Raw genomic sequence first — 18,852 nt, forward strand, 5'->3', positions numbered from 1 at the left:
GAGCAATAGTGTCATCACACGGAGCTCTAGGATAGAATGGGGATCCTGGTCTCGTCTTTTCAAATGCCGTCTCCATCCTTGGGTGCATGTAAGTAGGAGTTGGCACATTTTTTGGTCTGGTTGTAGCATCAGGTGCTGCGTGCATTCTAGAAGTTGATGCTCTCTCTTGGAACACTGATCTACCATGCCATGTGTAGTTGCCTAATTGGTCTTTGTGTAAAATGGTGTAAGTGTTCCCCCTATCATCATCAACATTGACTGTGGTTGTTCCCTTTTTCCCATATGCATACAAAGTAGTTTCGGCAGGATAGTCATACATGTCAAACACCATGGCTTCATAGACTATGCTTTCTCGGTCTTAGTAAAGCAAGAAACTTTCATTATCTACATACACTCTTTCCACAGCAATTTCGTGAATTAGAAACTCAGTGGTTTCAGAGCGTACCTCTTTTTTCCCTTGAGTTGGCTGTGACGGCGCACTTGGTGCGTACTCCGCGCTTTACTTTGGTCGCTCCATGTCCATTCCTTGAGGGACACTAGCATGATTCGGCGTTGGAATTGCTCTCCCTTCTGGTTCTTGATGGATGTTACCTGTTGAATCCATGAACTCAAATGAAGACGTTAGCATGAAGGTTGTCCCTATGATGCTCATGTACCGGTCACCTTGTAGGTGGACCCATACTTCCGGCTCAAAGGGGGATGAAACATCCTCGATTTTGACCATCTTTCGGTTCCATGGATCGACATATATTTGGGCTCCATATTCATTACGGCTAATGTATTTGAGCCTTATATCAAATTCCAAACCACGTTCTTTGCCTTGTGGTTGCCTGATATGTGCGTCGAATTCATAGAAGTCATCCATGAGATAAGATGCTTCGCTTGAGTCCGAAGACGTGTCGGTCGGCTCAAGTGGCTTTATGGATCTGCTATCGCTTCCTTGGGTAGGAACCCGAGATGCAAAAGAAGATCCGGATCCTATGGTCTCTTCCACTTCCCAATTCCTAAGCATGGATGTGTTCCTTGAATGCAATCTACACTTGCCTAAATCTCTTGATGTGCTTGATGCAAGATTTTCCTTTGACGTTTTAGTGCAATTGTAAGATGCAAGGTCAATATTCTTGGTGTTTGGATAGCCTCAGTGCTTGGTTTCAAAAGTACATGCCTTGGTGAAGCTCTCGGGATCAAGCTCTTGCTTGCCTCACAGCTCTTCGTGCTTGTTTGATGCCAATTTGTTTTAGCTGTTTTGGCTCAAAATTGAGAATTTTTCATTGTGTTTGGTCTCGAAATGCGGACCGCGTCGTGCGATAGCTCAAAATGACGGCCTCGCCAAGTATATCCCGACCCAATTTACAGTTCAGTCTTTGGTCTTCCGGAGTGAATTTGGTGCTCTAAAGAGTGATTTTTCTCCTAGGAATAGTGGGGGAAGCCTAGTAATTGTGAAATGGAGGGAAAGTTCCCTCCTTTTCCCAATCCCATATGCTCAATCCTCCCTTCCATTTTCAAGGGTATAAATATAACTTCACTACTCTCTTTAGCTTTCAAGGGGGAAGCTATGGAGGAAGCTATAGCCTCTTTGATATATATATATCAAAGACTCGGGACCGTGGGTCGTTGGGCGTGGGCGTTTGGGCCTCTTTTTTTTTCCAATTCAATTTTTTTTCTTTGAATAGTTGAATTGAAAAATTAATTTCTTCAATTAAAAAATTCTTTTTTTTTTTAAATTTGTGTGTGTGTGTGTGTGTGTGTGTCTTAAATGATTCCCTAGGTGTGTATATAGCAAAATTGACTTGCTAGGAGGAAAAGTACTTTGGTACGCCACCCTTACCAGCCTATATGGCTTGCTTGGAGGTTCCACAAGAGTCTCCCCTAGGTGCCAACATGCCTGCAGGCCCTGCACAACAGCTCAGAATTAGCTCTCTGGTCCCAACCATCGACATCTAGATTTGGACCATCGACAGCTTGAAATGGGCCAAGATTGATATCAGAGGTGCCTTAGGCCTGCAACAATACTGTTGTCACCCTGGTTAGGTCAGATCTGCTATACACAATTTGTGAGATCAGACCATCGACATATCAATGTCGATGGTTCATCCAGAGAGCACATGGCTGCAATGGGAACAGCTCCAGCTTAGGTATGTTGGTACCCTTAGTGTCCCTGCTTGTTTTGTACCTGCCTTGTACCTGTTTTGATACAAGATATGTGCAATTCCTAGCTCAATTGATGTTTTAGTGCTTGATTTTTATGTAGTTTTCTATGCAATGGGATGCAAATGCAAACTAAAGGGTGTTTTCTAGCTATATGGGATTATGCCCAATGTCCTAAATGTGTCCACATGGCAACCATATGATGGTAGCACAAGATGACATACCTAATGTGATGCTAGTGCTCTTTTGCTAATAATGCACTATTCCTTCCTACCAATGCTCTATCTATATGCTTGTTTTGCAAAGACACTTAGCTCTCACAAATCACAATAGCTATAGTAGCTAATGTGAACAATGTAATGGAGCCTATCAAGTGTACAATGTATGCATGAACTTTGAAACAACAATGCAAGAAAAACAAACTTGAAATGACAATGCTTGAAATGAAGCCTAGTCTAGTGAATGCGAGATCCCTCAACCGCTTGTATGTGGGTTTTGAGGATTTTAGAGTTCCTCAACTCATGCGCTAGGTTTTGGTCCCAAGAATCCCATTCTCGGTCCTCCCCTAGTTACCCAGCCTTAGAATCCCACTCTAATCCTTTTTCCTATCCGCGGTTTTGCAACCGACGGAGCAACTAATTACCCAAATACTCAAAGCAAGATACTCTAGCTTAGGCGCTCGATCCCCGGCAGCGGCGACACTTGTAAGCGTCACAATCGGGATTGCGAGCCACTCTAAGTATTACCTCAATAGGCTAGACTATCGTGTATAGGGAGAGCTAACCCGGCTAGGTCTCGCGGAGGACACAAGTGGGTGTCAATCACTTGCTAATCTCTTTGCCGAGCCATTTGGTGATCCCTTCAAGCTACCAATATGTGCCACCCATCCTATCTACCCACTCAACCACTACCAAATGGTATTAGCAATGGAAGTACTAACCCACTCACCTAATCGACTAAGCCTCTACTCCTATCTACCCACCGTCAAGATATGCACTCAAACACCATGTGCATGGAATGCAACCCACTTTCTATCTATCAAGAAACACTAGCACCCCTGATTGTCTCCGGCCTTGCATTAGCAAGGGATATTACTCCCTTAGGCTAATGGATAAGCAATGGGATTATTCAAGAGAGCGCTTGATGCAACTTGATGCAAGGAAAGGACTCGGTCCCACTCATCTAATTAAGCATGCTTCTCTACAACTAATGATGCTTAAACTAATGCATGCAAGCTCCATTCATATCCCACGAATGCCCATTAAGCATAGAGAGCTTCCCCAAGCTTCTACACTTCCCCCATAAGCACTCTAGCACGAGAGTTGAACCCACATTAGCTACAAGCACACACTAATCAAGATTAAGCAACTAATCAATACATACACACATTGCAAAGCATAATGACAATGACTCAAGCTTGAGGCACATAGCTAAAGATTAAGCTAATCCCACAAACCCACATCATATTAGAGAGTAGAGAAGAGAGATTAGAGAGTAGAGAACCACCCTTCTTGCATTAATCAAAGTAGACACAATGATACAAGCCCATAGCCATAGCCAAAGCTCATGCAATGGGAGAGAGGCTCAAGAGGTGAGAGTGTGTAGAGAAGAGAGCTAGAATGCCCTTGCTCTTAGTTGCAACTAGAGATAGCAAAAAGAAGATAGGTTTGTTTAGAGAAGGCTCTACTTATAACATAATAGCTCAAAATGCCCTAAGTTATGCCCATTCCACACTTGGGCGCCCGCTAGCCTTCCTAAACACTAAATCTATAAAAGTGGGTTCAGTGAATACATGTGGGTTCAAGTGGGCTTGCATTTGTACAAGCCAGAACACTTTAGAGTGCCCACATACAGAAATATATCAATTACAAAATGCACTTAGGCAGGTTTTGAGTAAGTTATTTACGGGAAATGACTAAAGTGTCGAAAAATGGCGTCCTGCTTCCGTTCCCGCATCCGTTGGTCCCGATGCTCTCCCGCATGCATGGCATGACTTCATCTCTCTTTAGCACTTGTGCCTGCTCATCCGTTTGTATTAAAACATGTTTGGATTTACCCCAAACATGAGATAATACTTAGAGTAGCTCGCAATCCTGATTGTGACGCTCACAATATATATATAATATTATATAATATTATAATATTATATTAATATTAATATATATATAATATTATATATATATAATATTATATATATATAATATTATATATATTAATATATTAATATAATATTATAATATATATAATATTATATATATTAATATATTAATATAATATATTAATATATTAATATAATATATTAATATAATATATTAATATATTAATATAATATATTATATATTATATTAATATATTAATATAATATTATAATATATATAATATTATATATATTAATATATTAATATAATATATTAATATATTATATTAATATATATATATTATTATATATATATATATATATAATATTAGTTTAGTTTTTGTTTTGTTGTCTCTACCTCCGGTAAGGTAGAGACGCACTCCAATAGAAGTGAGAAATACAAAAAATGACTCTGGAATAGGGGTTTTTATACCCAGCTCTTTCGATCTAAATATTTATATTAATTTTTTTTTTAAAATACCGCATTTCGATCGAAAGTATTTAGATCCAAATGAATTTCGATCGAAATGCTTTCGATCAAAATGTAAGCTAAAAATTATTTTTTTCAAAATACGTGACGTGTCCACGTATAATATGCCTGTATTTTTAAAGGATAACGTATTAAATGGACATTATACGCGTTTAAAACGAATTTCGAATAATGTATAATACAACTCAGGTATACACGAAGTACTAGGGACTGATATGCAAACTCGTTTTGGCTATACAATGTCCGACTTTGACTCTTATGCCAGTAGCAAGTGCTACAGTGACTTGAGTGTACGTGTTGCGTGGTTGTGAAAGTGTTCCAGATACGTACCATGAGGTTGGGAATGTTGGAATCCACCTTGCTGGCTTGTTGGCAAAAGTTGCAGCACTCTCAAATGGTCCAAAATGGATTCGGCACCTTGATTGGAGTTTGAGTGCGATGCTCGGCTCTGTGGCGCTCTTCCCAATGTTGGTTGACCATGATTTGGTGTTTGTGAAACCGGCCTCTGATAGAAAACCAGAGTGCGGTAGGAGCAATCACCCGTCCACTTGTAGTCTAGATGAAAAACCAAACACAGATTGGAGCTAGAGTGCCCAAATCTGAATACACAACGACACCTGTTGGCCCCAAAGCTTGGCGCCCCTTGCGGTATTTCTTTATTCCATTAAAATAATATGTATGGCTGAGTACAACATAAAAACCAGCCAAGAGTTTACACCTGTAGTCCAATCTGACTGCCCACAAATCCTTCTCAGCACAGAGGATCTATGCACACAGATCTGTGTCCTTAAGCAACACACTGTGCCTCCCTCTGATCAGCCAAGTTCACAAAGCAGGCCAGCCATGGGCATACATCTGGCATAACTCATAAGCATGATACATCTTCTCAGCTCAACATATACATATGCTGTTCAATCCCTGTCTTAATCTCTTGTCAATCTGCTATACTCCTCCTCTCACAAGGAGCCAGATAACACATACCTGTAGCAGACATCAAGCAACAGAAAGAGAGATAGATGAACAGAGTCAAGGCTTACCAAGTTCAGCTCGTGAAACAACTCTGGAGGAAGCAACAGCACCAATCTGTGCCTGCAGGCACTTGAACCCACAATCCTGCTTCACACGTGTGCTTGCACTTGCCTGTTTCTTCCTCCTGATGCTCACTCCTATGCTGTCCTTGAAAGTACAGATCTGAAAATCAGCACTGTACTTGATTGTACCGCCTCGGGATGCGTGCCAGGTGTTGTACTTGCATAAACAGCCTGCTGTCCACTTCTGTACCAGCCTGAATCAACATACACAGGTCTGTCCAACACTCAGAAAAGCGCCGCCTGCACCTGTACTTGCTGTACCCGACTGCCCGTACACTGTACGGCAGTCGTACAGTAGGGTTTGGGCTGGAAAACAGGCTGTACAGCCTGTACAGAGCTTCTGCGCAGAGTTTCCAGCAGCAGCTCTGTGCGCCGCCAGCAGCAGAGGAGAGAGAGAGAGAGAGAGAGAGTGTGTCCAGCTCTGGCCGTACAGTGCTGTACGGCTGGTTCCACTCAGAAAAACAGCAGCACAACTGATCTTCAGCAATCGCCTCCCCTTCCTGTGCTTTTCCACGCTAGTACATCATGCGCATGAAGGGAGCTCCACTTTTGCTACACGACTCCCCAAAAAGGGAAGAGAGAGAGGGAAGAGAGAGAAAACCCCTTCCCAATTTAATTCCTAGGGCCCCAACTTAATAAGTTCCTAGGGCCACTAAGGCCTAGGGGCAAACTTCAATAAACATTCAAACTTAATGTTTTAATGTTCCCCCTTCACACCTAGGGATGTCCACACATCTTAAACACTGTCCGGGCACCCCCCATGTGAATCATAAAATATTCTGACTCTGCAACCACCATGCCCACACTTGTCCTGCTCCATTTTCACAGGGCCATGACATACCCCCCTCTTGAAAGATGGCAAGCGTCCTCGATTGCATTCTGGTGATGCATCAAAATATCCAAAGTGAAATATACAATATGGCAAGATCAGCGTCCCAATCTCTCTAAGCCATACACATGTATCAACATTCACTGCAAACCAATGGCATAGTAATAGTCCAAGTTGTATACCACTGTGAACCATACATATCCACAAAAATCTCCATGTGACTAGTACACATATATCATAGAAGTCCCATAAACAGATGTACTGTCAGCCTCAGTACCTTCGGATGAGATAAAATCTGCACCAAGCAACCTCTAGATGTCATCTGAGCCTGTCTGAATCAAGGGAGTGGAGGTGCTACCCCCCTCTTGAGCATCAGGTAATGCTCCAGACCCATGCTCTGCTGAACCTGAATGAGCCACAATAAGAGTCGGCTCTAACTCAAAGGCATCGAGATAAAGCTGCAAAACCTGAGGTGAATCTGTTAAGTCACCTTCCTCCATCCACTTCGCATCCATCGGTGAATAGTTCTTGAACTTCACAAGATAGCGACGGGAAACTTTACCTCGTACCTTCCTTTCTTTATGTGCCAGTATCTGCTCTGGAATCAGAACCTCATCAAGTTCCTCAACTTCCGGCTGAGCCTCATCTGATACATCCTCAGGCACATCCCCACGGAAAGGTCTAAGAAGACTCACGTGAAAAGCATTGTGAATCCTCCAGTGATCTGGTAACTTCAAACGATAGGTTACCTCACCAATCTTTTCCAAAACCTGAAAAGGCCCATAATATCGCATGCTCAACTTAGGGAATAAGCGCTCTTTACCCTTCATCTTCTTGAGTCTAGCCTTTTCAAAGCGCAAAAGAACCCAATCACCCAATGCAAACTGTAAATCACGTCTGTGACGGTCTGCGGCTTTCTTTTGCTTCTGCTGAGTTTTCTGGAGGGCCAACTTAACTCTCCGATAAGCTTCATCCAAGCTCTCCACATACTGATCAGCCTCAAAGATCTTATCCTTTGTATGCAAAATGGGTGGTACCTTCTTCCCTCCTTCTACAATCTCAAAAGGCGCCTTGCCTGTCGAGCTATGTACAGTGTTGTTATATGCAAACTCCACCAAAGGAAGATACTTTTCCCATTGTTGCTTATGCTCTGACACATAACACTTGAGAAGATCCAACACTGTAGAGTTAGCCTCTTCTGATTGACCATCTGTCTGTGGATGAAATGACGATGAAAACTTGAGAGTTGTACCCATGTTGTCAAACAACCCTCTCCAAAACAAACTCGTCATCCGTGGATCACGGTCACTAATGATAGACGTAGGCAAGCCATGATACTTGAAGATGTTCGCCATGAACAACTTCACCATATGATCCACTTTAATTGTCTTCCTCACGGGAATGAAATGAGCCTGCTTACTGAACCTGCATATGATAGTCCAGATGCCATCATTTCCCGTTTGTGTCCGTGGAAGATCAAACACAAAATCCATGGCAATGCTCTCCCAAGGTCTATCCGGAATAGGTAAAGGCTGTAATAACCCTGGTGTCTGCTGACGGTCAAACTTTACCTTCTGACATACGATGCATTGCCTCACAAAGGCATCAACATCTCTTCTCAAGGTTGGCCAATAAAAGAAAGTCTCCACTGCTTTGACCGTGGCGTCAATACCTCTATGACCTGCATACGGTGGAGCATGACTTTCAATCATAACCTTGAGTCGCAATGGCCTGGTAACACACAGTCTGCCATGCATCAATAAAAACCCATCTCTGAGAGTGTAATGCTCATGCCGCTGACCCTCAGACATCTGATCATACAGCCTTTCAAAATCCTCATCATGGGCATACTGCTCTTTCATTTCATCAAGCTCATGATGATAAGCAAGTGAAACTGCAGAAACCTGTGGCTTGCGTGACAAAGCATCTGCCACTACATTCTTTTTGCCTTCCACATGCACAATCTGGAAGTGAAACATTGACAAAAAGTTTGCCCAACGCATATGCTTCTCTGAAAGCTTAGTCTGCGTGAGGAAATAACGCAAGGTCTGATGATCTGTCTGTACAGTGAAATCAGCCCCAAGCAAGTAGTGTTTCCATGTAGAAAGAGCGTGAATTACAGCCAACATCTCTTTCTCATACACCTGTAAATGCTTCTCGGCATCTTGCAAAACTCTACTCTCATAGGCTATCACATGTCCCTCTTGCATGAGAACTGCACCAATGCTACTTCCACATGCATCACACTGGACAACAAAAGCCTTTCGGAGATCCGGTAACACCAATACTGGGTCCGAAGTAAGCTTTTCTTTGAGCTTTTTGAATGCTGTAATTTCCCGATCAGCCCATCTAAACGGAGTTGCTTTCTTCGTCAAAGCATGAAGAGGCCAAGCAATTTCAGCAAAGTGCCGTATGTAACGCCTGTAATAGGAACACAATCCTAGAAAGCTGCGTACATCATGCACGGTCCTCAAAGCTGGCCAATTAAGTATTGCTTCTACCTTGGCTGGATCCATACGGACTCCATGACCAGACACAATATGCCCCAAGAAATGTATCTCCTGCAAAAAGAACTCACTCTTCTTGCCATTAACCACCAATCTATGGTTTCTGAGTTCTGCAAACACAATGGCCAAATGCCTTCTATGCTCTTCCTCAGTTCGTGAATGCACAATCATATCATCAAAGAATGTGCCCACAAACTCTCTATGAGGCCTGAAAATCCTGTCCATCATTCTGTTAAATGTGGCAGGCGCATTTGTCAAACCAAAGGGCATAACCAAGAACTCATACAACCCAAATGTGGTTCGGAATGCTGTCTTATGCACATCCTCGGGTCTAATGCGTATCTGATGATACCCACTTTTCAAGTCAATACGACTAAAAACTGTGGAGCCCTGTAAGCGGTCCAAGATGTCATCGATCCTCGGTATGGGGAATCGATTCTTGATGGTATTCTTGTTCAGCGCCCTGTAATCAATACACATGCGCCAAGAACCATCCTTCTTCTGCACTAAGAGCACAGGTGAGCAAAAGGGTGATGAGCTAGGCTGAATCAACCCCTTATTCAATAGCTCCTGCACCTGACTCATAATCTCTTCCTGTTGGGCTGCACTAACACGATACGGCGGCCTATTCGGTGGAGTACTACCAGGAATCAGATCTATGGCATGATCTTCTGGCCTCTCAGGAGGTAATTCTCCTGGCAATGACTCGGAAAAACAGTCTTGAAACCCACTTAAGAAATCAGCCCTGTCCTTATCTAACATTGACAAATTAGACTTAGACTCATCATCCTGTGCATCCTTTACATAAATCAAGTACGCAGAAAGATGCTTTTTCATTATTGATGAAATCGCCGAAGCGGATACAATAGGAACAGATTCCCCTTTGAGTTTTACATCCAATACATGCTCTTTCCCTCTATGAGTCAGAGTAATTTTCCTATTGTAAGTATCCACCACCGCATGTACCCTGTGGCACCATGGCATCCCCAACAAAACATCACAGCCATCCAAAGGCATGATGAAGAACTCTTCGCTGTCCACATAACCCTGCAAATGAAGCCGAAGCTTCCCAATGATAGGAGTAACGGGTTCTGCATACCCTGGACAAGCCATATTTGCCTCATGTAACGGCCCCATCTCCTCTGCACGAATCCCCAATCGGCCAGCCAAATCTGGTGAAATAAAGTTGGCTCGAGCACCTGTGTCAAAGAAGATCAAAGCATTCTGATCTCTCACTTTGCCCCATGCCCTGCACAACTCTGTAGCTTCACCACTTAGCTGCTCCCCCACAAGATCAGGAACTAAGCCTGCAGAAGGCTTTTGTTTCTTTGGCTTGGGCTCTCCTTTATTGTCAGGGTCCTTCTTGGACGTTCTCTTGGGACAATTGAATGACATATGCCCCTCTTCAGTACAGTAAAAACACTTTTGAGCATCTCTCAAAGCCTGTCTTTCCTCAGAAGTCCTTTTGGGCATTGGCAACTTCTGATACTTTGTCTCTGTAGACCCTTTAGCATCACGAGAAGCATGCCCAAATTTTTCAGCTTTCTTGCCCAACTTCTTACTGCCTTTAAATCCAGATGAACCACCTGTGAGTAACGCATTAGCTGTCATAGCATTTTCAATCATCTGTGACATGTTCGTTACTCTTGTCTTTATACAGTAATCTCGTACCTCCTTGGGCAGCCCACAACAATACTTCTCAACCTGCTCAGATAATGGCACGGCACGATAAGAAGTCACTGGGAGTAAAGCTTCCCAAAACTTCTTATTGTAATCCTCCAAACTATCACACTTTGAAGCATCCAGCTTGTGCCATGCGGTCATAACATCCACCTCAAATGTAGATGTGAGCCATACGGAAGAGAAAACCTGTTTGAATTGGACCCATGTGGTGGGTGCTATGCCCTGCAAAAGAAGAGTAGACCACCACTGCAAAGCATTGCCCTTGAGAAAAGTAGCAGCTTTCCTCACCTTCGAGGACTCTGTATAATTCCCACCAGAAAAAGCAGCATCAAACTGCTGTAAAAAGGTAAGTGCCTTCAATTTATCCTTGGCGCCACTGAAAGTGTCAAACTTCACTGCAGCTCCCCCTTCCTTGTAATCCTTCGCCTTTCCCATAGGCGTTAGATTATCATATGGAAGTTGTTTCGTGAGATTGCTGCCCCCAACATTCATACCCATCATTGGGTCAACATTGCCCATTCCAACACCAGGCATACCATACATCCCAGCCATGTTTCCATACATTCCACTATGCATACCTGGCTGCATGCCACCAAACATATTGCCTTGCATCCCAGGTTGCATGCTTCCAAACACATTTCCTTGCATACCGGACTGCATACCACCATACATATTCCCTTGCATGCCAGGCTGAAAATTGGCTCCAAAAGGCCCATACATACCCATGCCTCCCTGAGGATAACCCCCAGTCATGGATTGAAACACCGAGCCACCACCAAAATAACCTGGATGCATGTTCTGCTGAGGAATAGGTGGCTGTCCATAGAAGGAACTCTGTGGGTTAGCACCAAAAGCATGCTGCATGTTCGGAAACTGGGCAGGAGATGGATCCTGTGGAGTGGTACCACTATGACCATGAGAAAGATTCTTCGAACGAACCTTCTTCTTCTTTTTCTGGGGCTCTGAGCGGGGCTCTGTGCGAGATCTCATAAATTCAGCAAATCTCTCACTCTGTGTGAGCTGCATAAAAGTATCCATAACACTAGCCAAGCGATCTTTGAACCGAGCATCATCATCCTCTTTACTATGCACATCTTCTGGCTGTGTTACATCCTCATAAGGCTCAACATCTGCAGCCTGTTCTCCTGCAAAAATATCCTCAGATACATCTCTTTCAGGAGAAGTCTCTTGCTCTTCTTCTTCTTGATAGAAGTACTCTTCCTCTGTATCAGACATGATTGCTGAATTTTCAGCGATGGCTTTCTCCAAAGCAACCACGAGCTCACCCCCTTCAGAAAGTTGATGATTGGTCCCGGGGACGGAACCTTGAAACCGGCCTCTGATAGAAAACCAGAGTGCGGTAGGAGCAATCACCCGTCCACTGGTAGTCTAGATGAAAAACCAAACACAGATTGGAGCTAGAGTGCCCAAATCTGAATACACAACGACACCTGTTGGCCCCAAAGCTTGGCGCCCCTTGCGGTATTTCTTTATTCCATTAAAATAATATGTATGGCTGAGTACAACATAAAAACCAGCCAAGAGTTTACACCTGTAGTCCAATCTGACTGCCCACAAATCCTTCTCAGCACAGAGGATCTATGCACACAGATCTGTGTCCTTAAGCAACACACTGTGCCTCCCTCTGATCAGCCAAGTTCACAAAGCAGGCCAGCCATGGGCATACATCTGGCATAACTCATAAGCATGATACATCTTCTCAGCTCAACATATACATATGCTGTTCAATCCCTGTCTTAATCTCTTGTCAATCTGCTATACTCCTCCTCTCACAAGGAGCCAGATAACACATACCTGTAGCAGACATCAAGCAACAGAAAGAGAGATAGATGAACAGAGTCAAGGCTTACCAAGTTCAGCTCGTGAAACAACTCTGGAGGAAGCAACAGCACCAATCTGTGCCTGCAGGCACTTGAACCCACAATCCTGCTTCACACGTGTGCTTGCACTTGCCTGTTTCTTCCTCCTGATGCTCACTCCTATGCTGTCCTTGAAAGTACAGATCTGAAAATCAGCACTGTACTTGATTGTACCGCCTCGGGATGCGTGCCAGGTGTTGTACTTGCATAAACAGCCTGCTGTCCACTTCTGTACCAGCCTGAATCAACATACACAGGTCTGTCCAACACTCAGAAAAGCGCCGCCTGCACCTGTACTTGCTGTACCCGACTGCCCGTACACTGTACGGCAGTCGTACAGTAGGGTTTGGGCTGGAAAACAGGCTGTACAGCCTGTACAGAGCTTCTGCGCAGAGTTTCCAGCAGCAGCTCTGTGCGCCGCCAGCAGCAGAGGAGAGAGAGAGAGAGAGAGAGAGTGTGTCCAGCTCTGGCCGTACAGTGCTGTACGGCTGGTTCCACTCAGAAAAACAGCAGCACAACTGATCTTCAGCAATCGCCTCCCCTTCCTGTGCTTTTCCACGCTAGTACATCATGCGCATGAAGGGAGCTCCACTTTTGCTACACGACTCCCCAAAAAGGGAAGAGAGAGAGGGAAGAGAGAGAAAACCCCTTCCCAATTTAATTCCTAGGGCCCCAACTTAATAAGTTCCTAGGGCCACTAAGGCCTAGGGGCAAACTTCAATAAACATTCAAACTTAATGTTTTAATGTTCCCCCTTCACACCTAGGGATGTCCACACATCTTAAACACTGTCCGGGCACCCCCCATGTGAATCATAAAATATTCTGACTCTGCAACCACCATGCCCACACTTGTCCTGCTCCATTTTCACAGGGCCATGACAGTTTGAATGATGAAGAATGGTGCCCGAATGAGTAATTTTGGCCAAAAACGCTATTTTGGACACTTGCTTTTTCCCGAGGTATTTTTATTGTTTTCACTGCCTTGGATGAGGTAGGTACGGGACTTCGTTTAAGACACGGTTTGAATTCGAGCTTCACCAACCACTTTTCTTCAATCCTAGATGGTCACTTTGTGTAGAGGTTCTCCCGTTTGGATTTGGTGATGCGGTGAAAGTCCGTCATTGGACCTTTTTGACATTTGGACCAGCCACAATGTAATTTGCCTCGAACTCGGATTCGGATGCGCTCCGTTTACCGAGCTGATTTGCATGCTTATAGATGAAGGTATTCCTGAGCTTTGTGGCACATGAGACCCTGATTTGGTGTCCGTATGGTGCAGTTAAGGCTTCCGGACCTTAAAATACCTATTTTTGGGAGTTTTGAGCACTTTTTGGCCTCGACAGGGGTTCACATGGTGTTGAAATGCCTTGGGGTCTTGGGATAGATTGTAGCAAGGTATGATGCACCTATATGCCAATACATGTGGGGTTTCATTGCTTGCTGTGATCGTATGGCGGAAAAGAGTGATTTTCGGACCATAAAATGGCCAAACGAGTGCTCTTTTCCCCTCTTTTTTGCAGTTTTGGTTGTCCGAAATTATCCCATTTGGCTTGAGGTTTTGGCATAGCCTATAGTAGGGTTGGGTGGACTTGTGATTGAGTGCTTGACTCGTTTCATTGAATGAGCCTGCTGTTTGGTCACTTTTGGAGCTTTTCGGAGTCATAAATGCTGGTATCACGCTAATGATCTTATCGTAAATATATATATTCTGGAGTACCTGTTCTCCGTTAATTGTAGTGTAAGTTTCTCTAATTCGAGTCCCGCGAAAAGTAAACAGTCTGATAACCTTTAATTTCTCCAACAATCGTACTCTTTTTAGTTCAATCTCTATGAACTCCATAAGTTTGCATTGATGACGTGGGCGTCCGTTATCCAAAGGTTCCGAAACATATAACGCTTCCATAAAGCATCGGTTCCTCCATAACGTTTCCATACGGCGTTGCTCCCATGGATTCGTAAATACGCAAGAGGGAAGAACAACTTATTGACAATGGTGGACATGTTGTACCTGAACATTTAACAATTCAACACGCAAGCTACCACGTACATGTATCTGAAGATAAGGAACATACCATGAGGACTTATCTGTCACATAGACAATTTATCCGCTTAGGCATAAGTCAATTCAACAATCTAGCCTCTAAACCAAGTTGTGCTTTCAAGATACACACATGCACATTACAACAGTGTAGGATGCTGCTCTATGCACAATAAAATGCATCTTTCCATCATGAATTCACAGTTTCACATAATCCAATCTTTTTGCAAACCATCCAAAAGGACAACTTCCTTGGCACGCATAGCAGTCGTACGAAAACAATCTACCTTGGAGTCAACACAATTCCAAGAGAAAAAAAAATTGACTTTGATTTTTCAAAAAAAGAGTTTATATACAATATTCGGGAGTTTTTCTTATCTATTGTAGCCATGGTAGCTACAGGTGCTTAACTCAGTAAACCTAGGAGGTTCCTATAGATTTCGAAGAATTCCATAGACCTCGGGCATTGCGGTCATCCCAATGGAGATTGGGGGTCATTCAATACACTAAACTATCGGTTATGCAGAATGATCATGTCTGTCATTAAGATTCATCGGACTTCCCGATAAACCCACTGGTTTTGGGTCATCCTTTCCCCATTAATCGTAACCATCGGGTTGTCAAGCATGGGGAAGAAGTAGAAGTAGCGGACCATCTTCAGCTCTTCATGCCACCTTACTCTCTGTAAGTCCAGGGATAAGCTATCTACCACGCTGGCAAAGATAAGGAAGGCACCACCTGCTCCGATGCACCATCCATTGTAATTCCTCTTTATCTGGTTCCAACGAGGATCGGCCATGTGGTCGAGAATCCAGCATATTTGGGTTGTGTACATCAGGTCAGATGAACTGCTTGTAGACTCGTATATGGCCTCAAAAACTCAAAACTTGTCATAGTCATCCTATAGACAATCATCCTCAGGATCAGACTCAATCCACAGTCTAACATTCGTGAAAAGAAAAAGAAGAAGAAGATCAAACTTGACAATACAACAAAACCATACATCCTTTTCGCTTAGGGTCTTTAACCTTAAGACCTGATACCACCTATGACGTACCCACCTCCTTTAATAAATAAGCGGAGGTGGACCATCAGGCCACCCAACCCGGAGGTTGGACTTTAAGCCTAGTAGCCACTAGGGAATAGATAACTCCATGGATGATCACCTTATCTCCCACCTGGAAGTGAGAATGTTGGCCATCGAGATCCTAACCTAGACCTACTTCACAATCAAAAGCTATGAGACTCCATTTGCACCTAGACTCGACTATTTGTAATCATTCAGATAGGAATACTAAGAGTGACTCAACATGTTCAATTCTATGCACCATCATAGAGTGAACGTCCTCGCCAACCCAAAGTTAACAACTAATGAATCGATCTCAGAACTGTTGTTCAAGGAGATCTAGATCGTATCTCCTTCCATCAATTGACTACAATGCACTGGTTGAAGGTTTGCGAGGATCCCCTTGGTTCATTGTCATAGTTTAGCTCCCCCATAGCTTTCAGAGGGCCAAATATTGTGCATTCCCCTAAGGTGAGGGACTTACTCTAAATGGGCGGGTCTTGGAACTCAACGCGAAAAGTTTACCCGACTGATCAGGTCCACCCAGCCATAGAATAGGGTTGTTTGGGAAACCATCCTCCCACTTTCCTTTAGGGGATCCGGAATAATTACCTAATTACTACCACACTATTTTATGAATAAAGACAGGTTCATTATTATTATTTACTCCAGCCCACATGAACCTGGGCGAGTCAAGGTTGTCGCCATCAGTTCCCGCGTCCTTCTGGACAATCAATTTCAGTTTTATTAATATGATATCCAGTTACACAGTTCTTTACTTGTGCCAATCAAACTTTGAAGAAAGCAATATCAAACAACTCTTAAGTCCTATATGCAGAAAACATATGAGTCGTGTTTCGGATCGATCTTATTCAATTGTTTCACAATCGATTCTCCTTTATGGGTAATGCTAGGCTTCTTTTCTATGGGTCGCGTAAAGATGTGCTGTAAACTTTAACAACAGAACTTAAAAAGGAAAGAACCTTATTAATATTGTTCGCGGGAGCGAACACTTGGATTTCCAAAGCGTCGGCCTCTGCTACTGGCGCTGCCAAAGCTGGCCTTGGTTTTGCTACAATCGGTACTTCATCCACTTCCATTGGCATCTCTAGTTGGTTTACCACTTCATTATTGAGATGACAGGAGGAGTAGCCGCTCCGCCTCTTCCACCGCATCTGGTACTACCTCTCGGAGGCATACTTCTCCTTTGAAAAACTCATAAAAATAAAGAACGTCAATTTTATCCAGTCATTAGTACTTAATTCACTTAACGAAAGGCAATACAATCGTTAATCATCTGCTCGGATTACTTCCTAGGGTTTTCGAACTACCGAAAACTAAGCGGTTTTCATATTGTAAATAATCCGTGAAAAATTCATAGATACTGGAAAAATTCCAGGAAAAATCATAGATGTTGACCTCAGCTTGGAGAATCCACTGTAGTTTTTCAGTAAAATTAAACAGATCTGAAAAATAAGAAAGCACTAAAAATTGCCGAAATTGGCACCAAAAATTAGGTAATAATTAGCAAATGAATTCCAAAAATTACAAGAAAATAATTTTAGCTAATTTGACGCATAAAGATCAGTATCCTAAGAGGAATTTATAATTCGAGCTAATTTGATATTTATGCTTAAGCAAATACGGCTTAAAAAGCTTATAACTTGATTACCATAAATGATCAATCAAAACACATATTTTTCCCTCGAAAAGGATCAGAGATCACTAATTATAGGACCCCTTATCATAATTATTGGGTCCCTAGAGTAATTATTATAGCAAAAGTTTGAAAAAGATTTATTTTCTCATAATTAGGAAAATTCCAGAATTAAGACATGTGACTAGGAAACTTAATTACTTGATATGCATCAGTAATCTTGTATCGTAATTGCTTTATGATAATAAATTCATAGACAAGCACCAAGACTAGCTCTCTACTGCTCCCTCCTACACATGGATGAGTCTAGAGTGAGATAGAAGCTTGGAAATAAGAGAGAGAAGGTTACCCAAAGCTGATGATTATGCTAAGTGCTCTTGCTCCACCCTTAGCCCAACTTTACAGCCTTCAGTGTGTCCCACAAATGTCCCAGGGGCTTGGTTTATATAGGGGAGGGGTAGAGAGAGAGTGCCAGGCAGAAAAAGAAGAGAGAGGGCTCATTTGTGCAAAAATGAGGAGGGGAGGGCTGAGAATAGCTTCACCTTTTGCCTAAAGTGCTCCATGCTTAGCCCTAGCCTCAGCTTTTGCAAAAAGGTGTCCCAACTTTTGCTAGAAAGTAAGATCATGCTCATCCTCTACTTTTCTCTCTTTTTCCCACCTTTTCCAACCCTTTCCGTACCTTAGAATACATATTTATTAATTAAATAGCCTTGGAACCTTAGAAAATACCCGTTTGTAATGCCTAGCGCACTCCCGGACTCCAAATTGACCGGGGTTGGGGGATGGGTTAGAATGGTAACGGAGCTCTCCTCTAAGCTAGGACCACTTTAAATACGGAAATAACACTTTCCAAAGATCCGTTTTAAAATTTTCGTTCTTGAAACATGCGCTTTTTGGCCCAAAAATGCTCTCGGAACCTGATTTGAGCAGGGAGACATGCGTCAGAGAGCTAAGGATCTCTACTAGAACATAAGATCACTTATAAATGAGTAAAATAACACCATTTCTATTAATGAAGAGAAATATTACAATTATTACGGGAATTCCGTAGTATAAAAGTAAGATACCGAGGCGATATATTACAGCGGGAGTGGGATCATTGCTCTATGGAGGGAAAATCCCTCACCCAATACATTTCTAACTACCGCGAGATTATACTAAAACTAAAGGGAATCGATGAATTCCAAATATTAAGCGAGTTTAAAAGGGGACTCCATCTGGACTATGAGGCTTATGTGGAGCCTAAGCACCCAAAGGATTTTGGCGAGGCAGTCAAGTATGCACAGATTTATGACGACATTTTGCATCATGGTAAATCGGGGGC

At 43.0% G+C, this 18,852-nt stretch overlaps 1 long non-coding RNA gene across 3 annotated transcripts in view; it reads right to left on the reverse strand.

Annotated features, from left to right (window-relative positions):
- Positions 1-17,931, reverse strand: part of LOC147613480 (uncharacterized) — a 38,641-nt gene extending 20,710 nt beyond the window's left edge. The window contains exons 1-4 of one of the 3 annotated variants that reach the window (XR_015263201.1): positions 17,878-17,931; positions 16,855-17,076; positions 16,555-16,595; positions 15,114-15,706 (exon numbers count right to left, since the gene is read on the reverse strand). This is a non-coding gene — a long non-coding RNA (uncharacterized LOC147613480). The other 2 variants (XR_015263202.1, XR_015263203.1) reach the window with 2 other exon arrangements.
- Positions 17,932-18,852: the final 921 nt, after the last annotated feature.

This window comes from Cibotium barometz, chromosome 43 (assembly GCF_041138505.1).
Source record: "Cibotium barometz isolate CiBa-2024 chromosome 43, ASM4113850v1, whole genome shotgun sequence".
NCBI classification, from domain to species: Eukaryota; Viridiplantae; Streptophyta; class Polypodiopsida; order Cyatheales; family Cibotiaceae; genus Cibotium; species Cibotium barometz.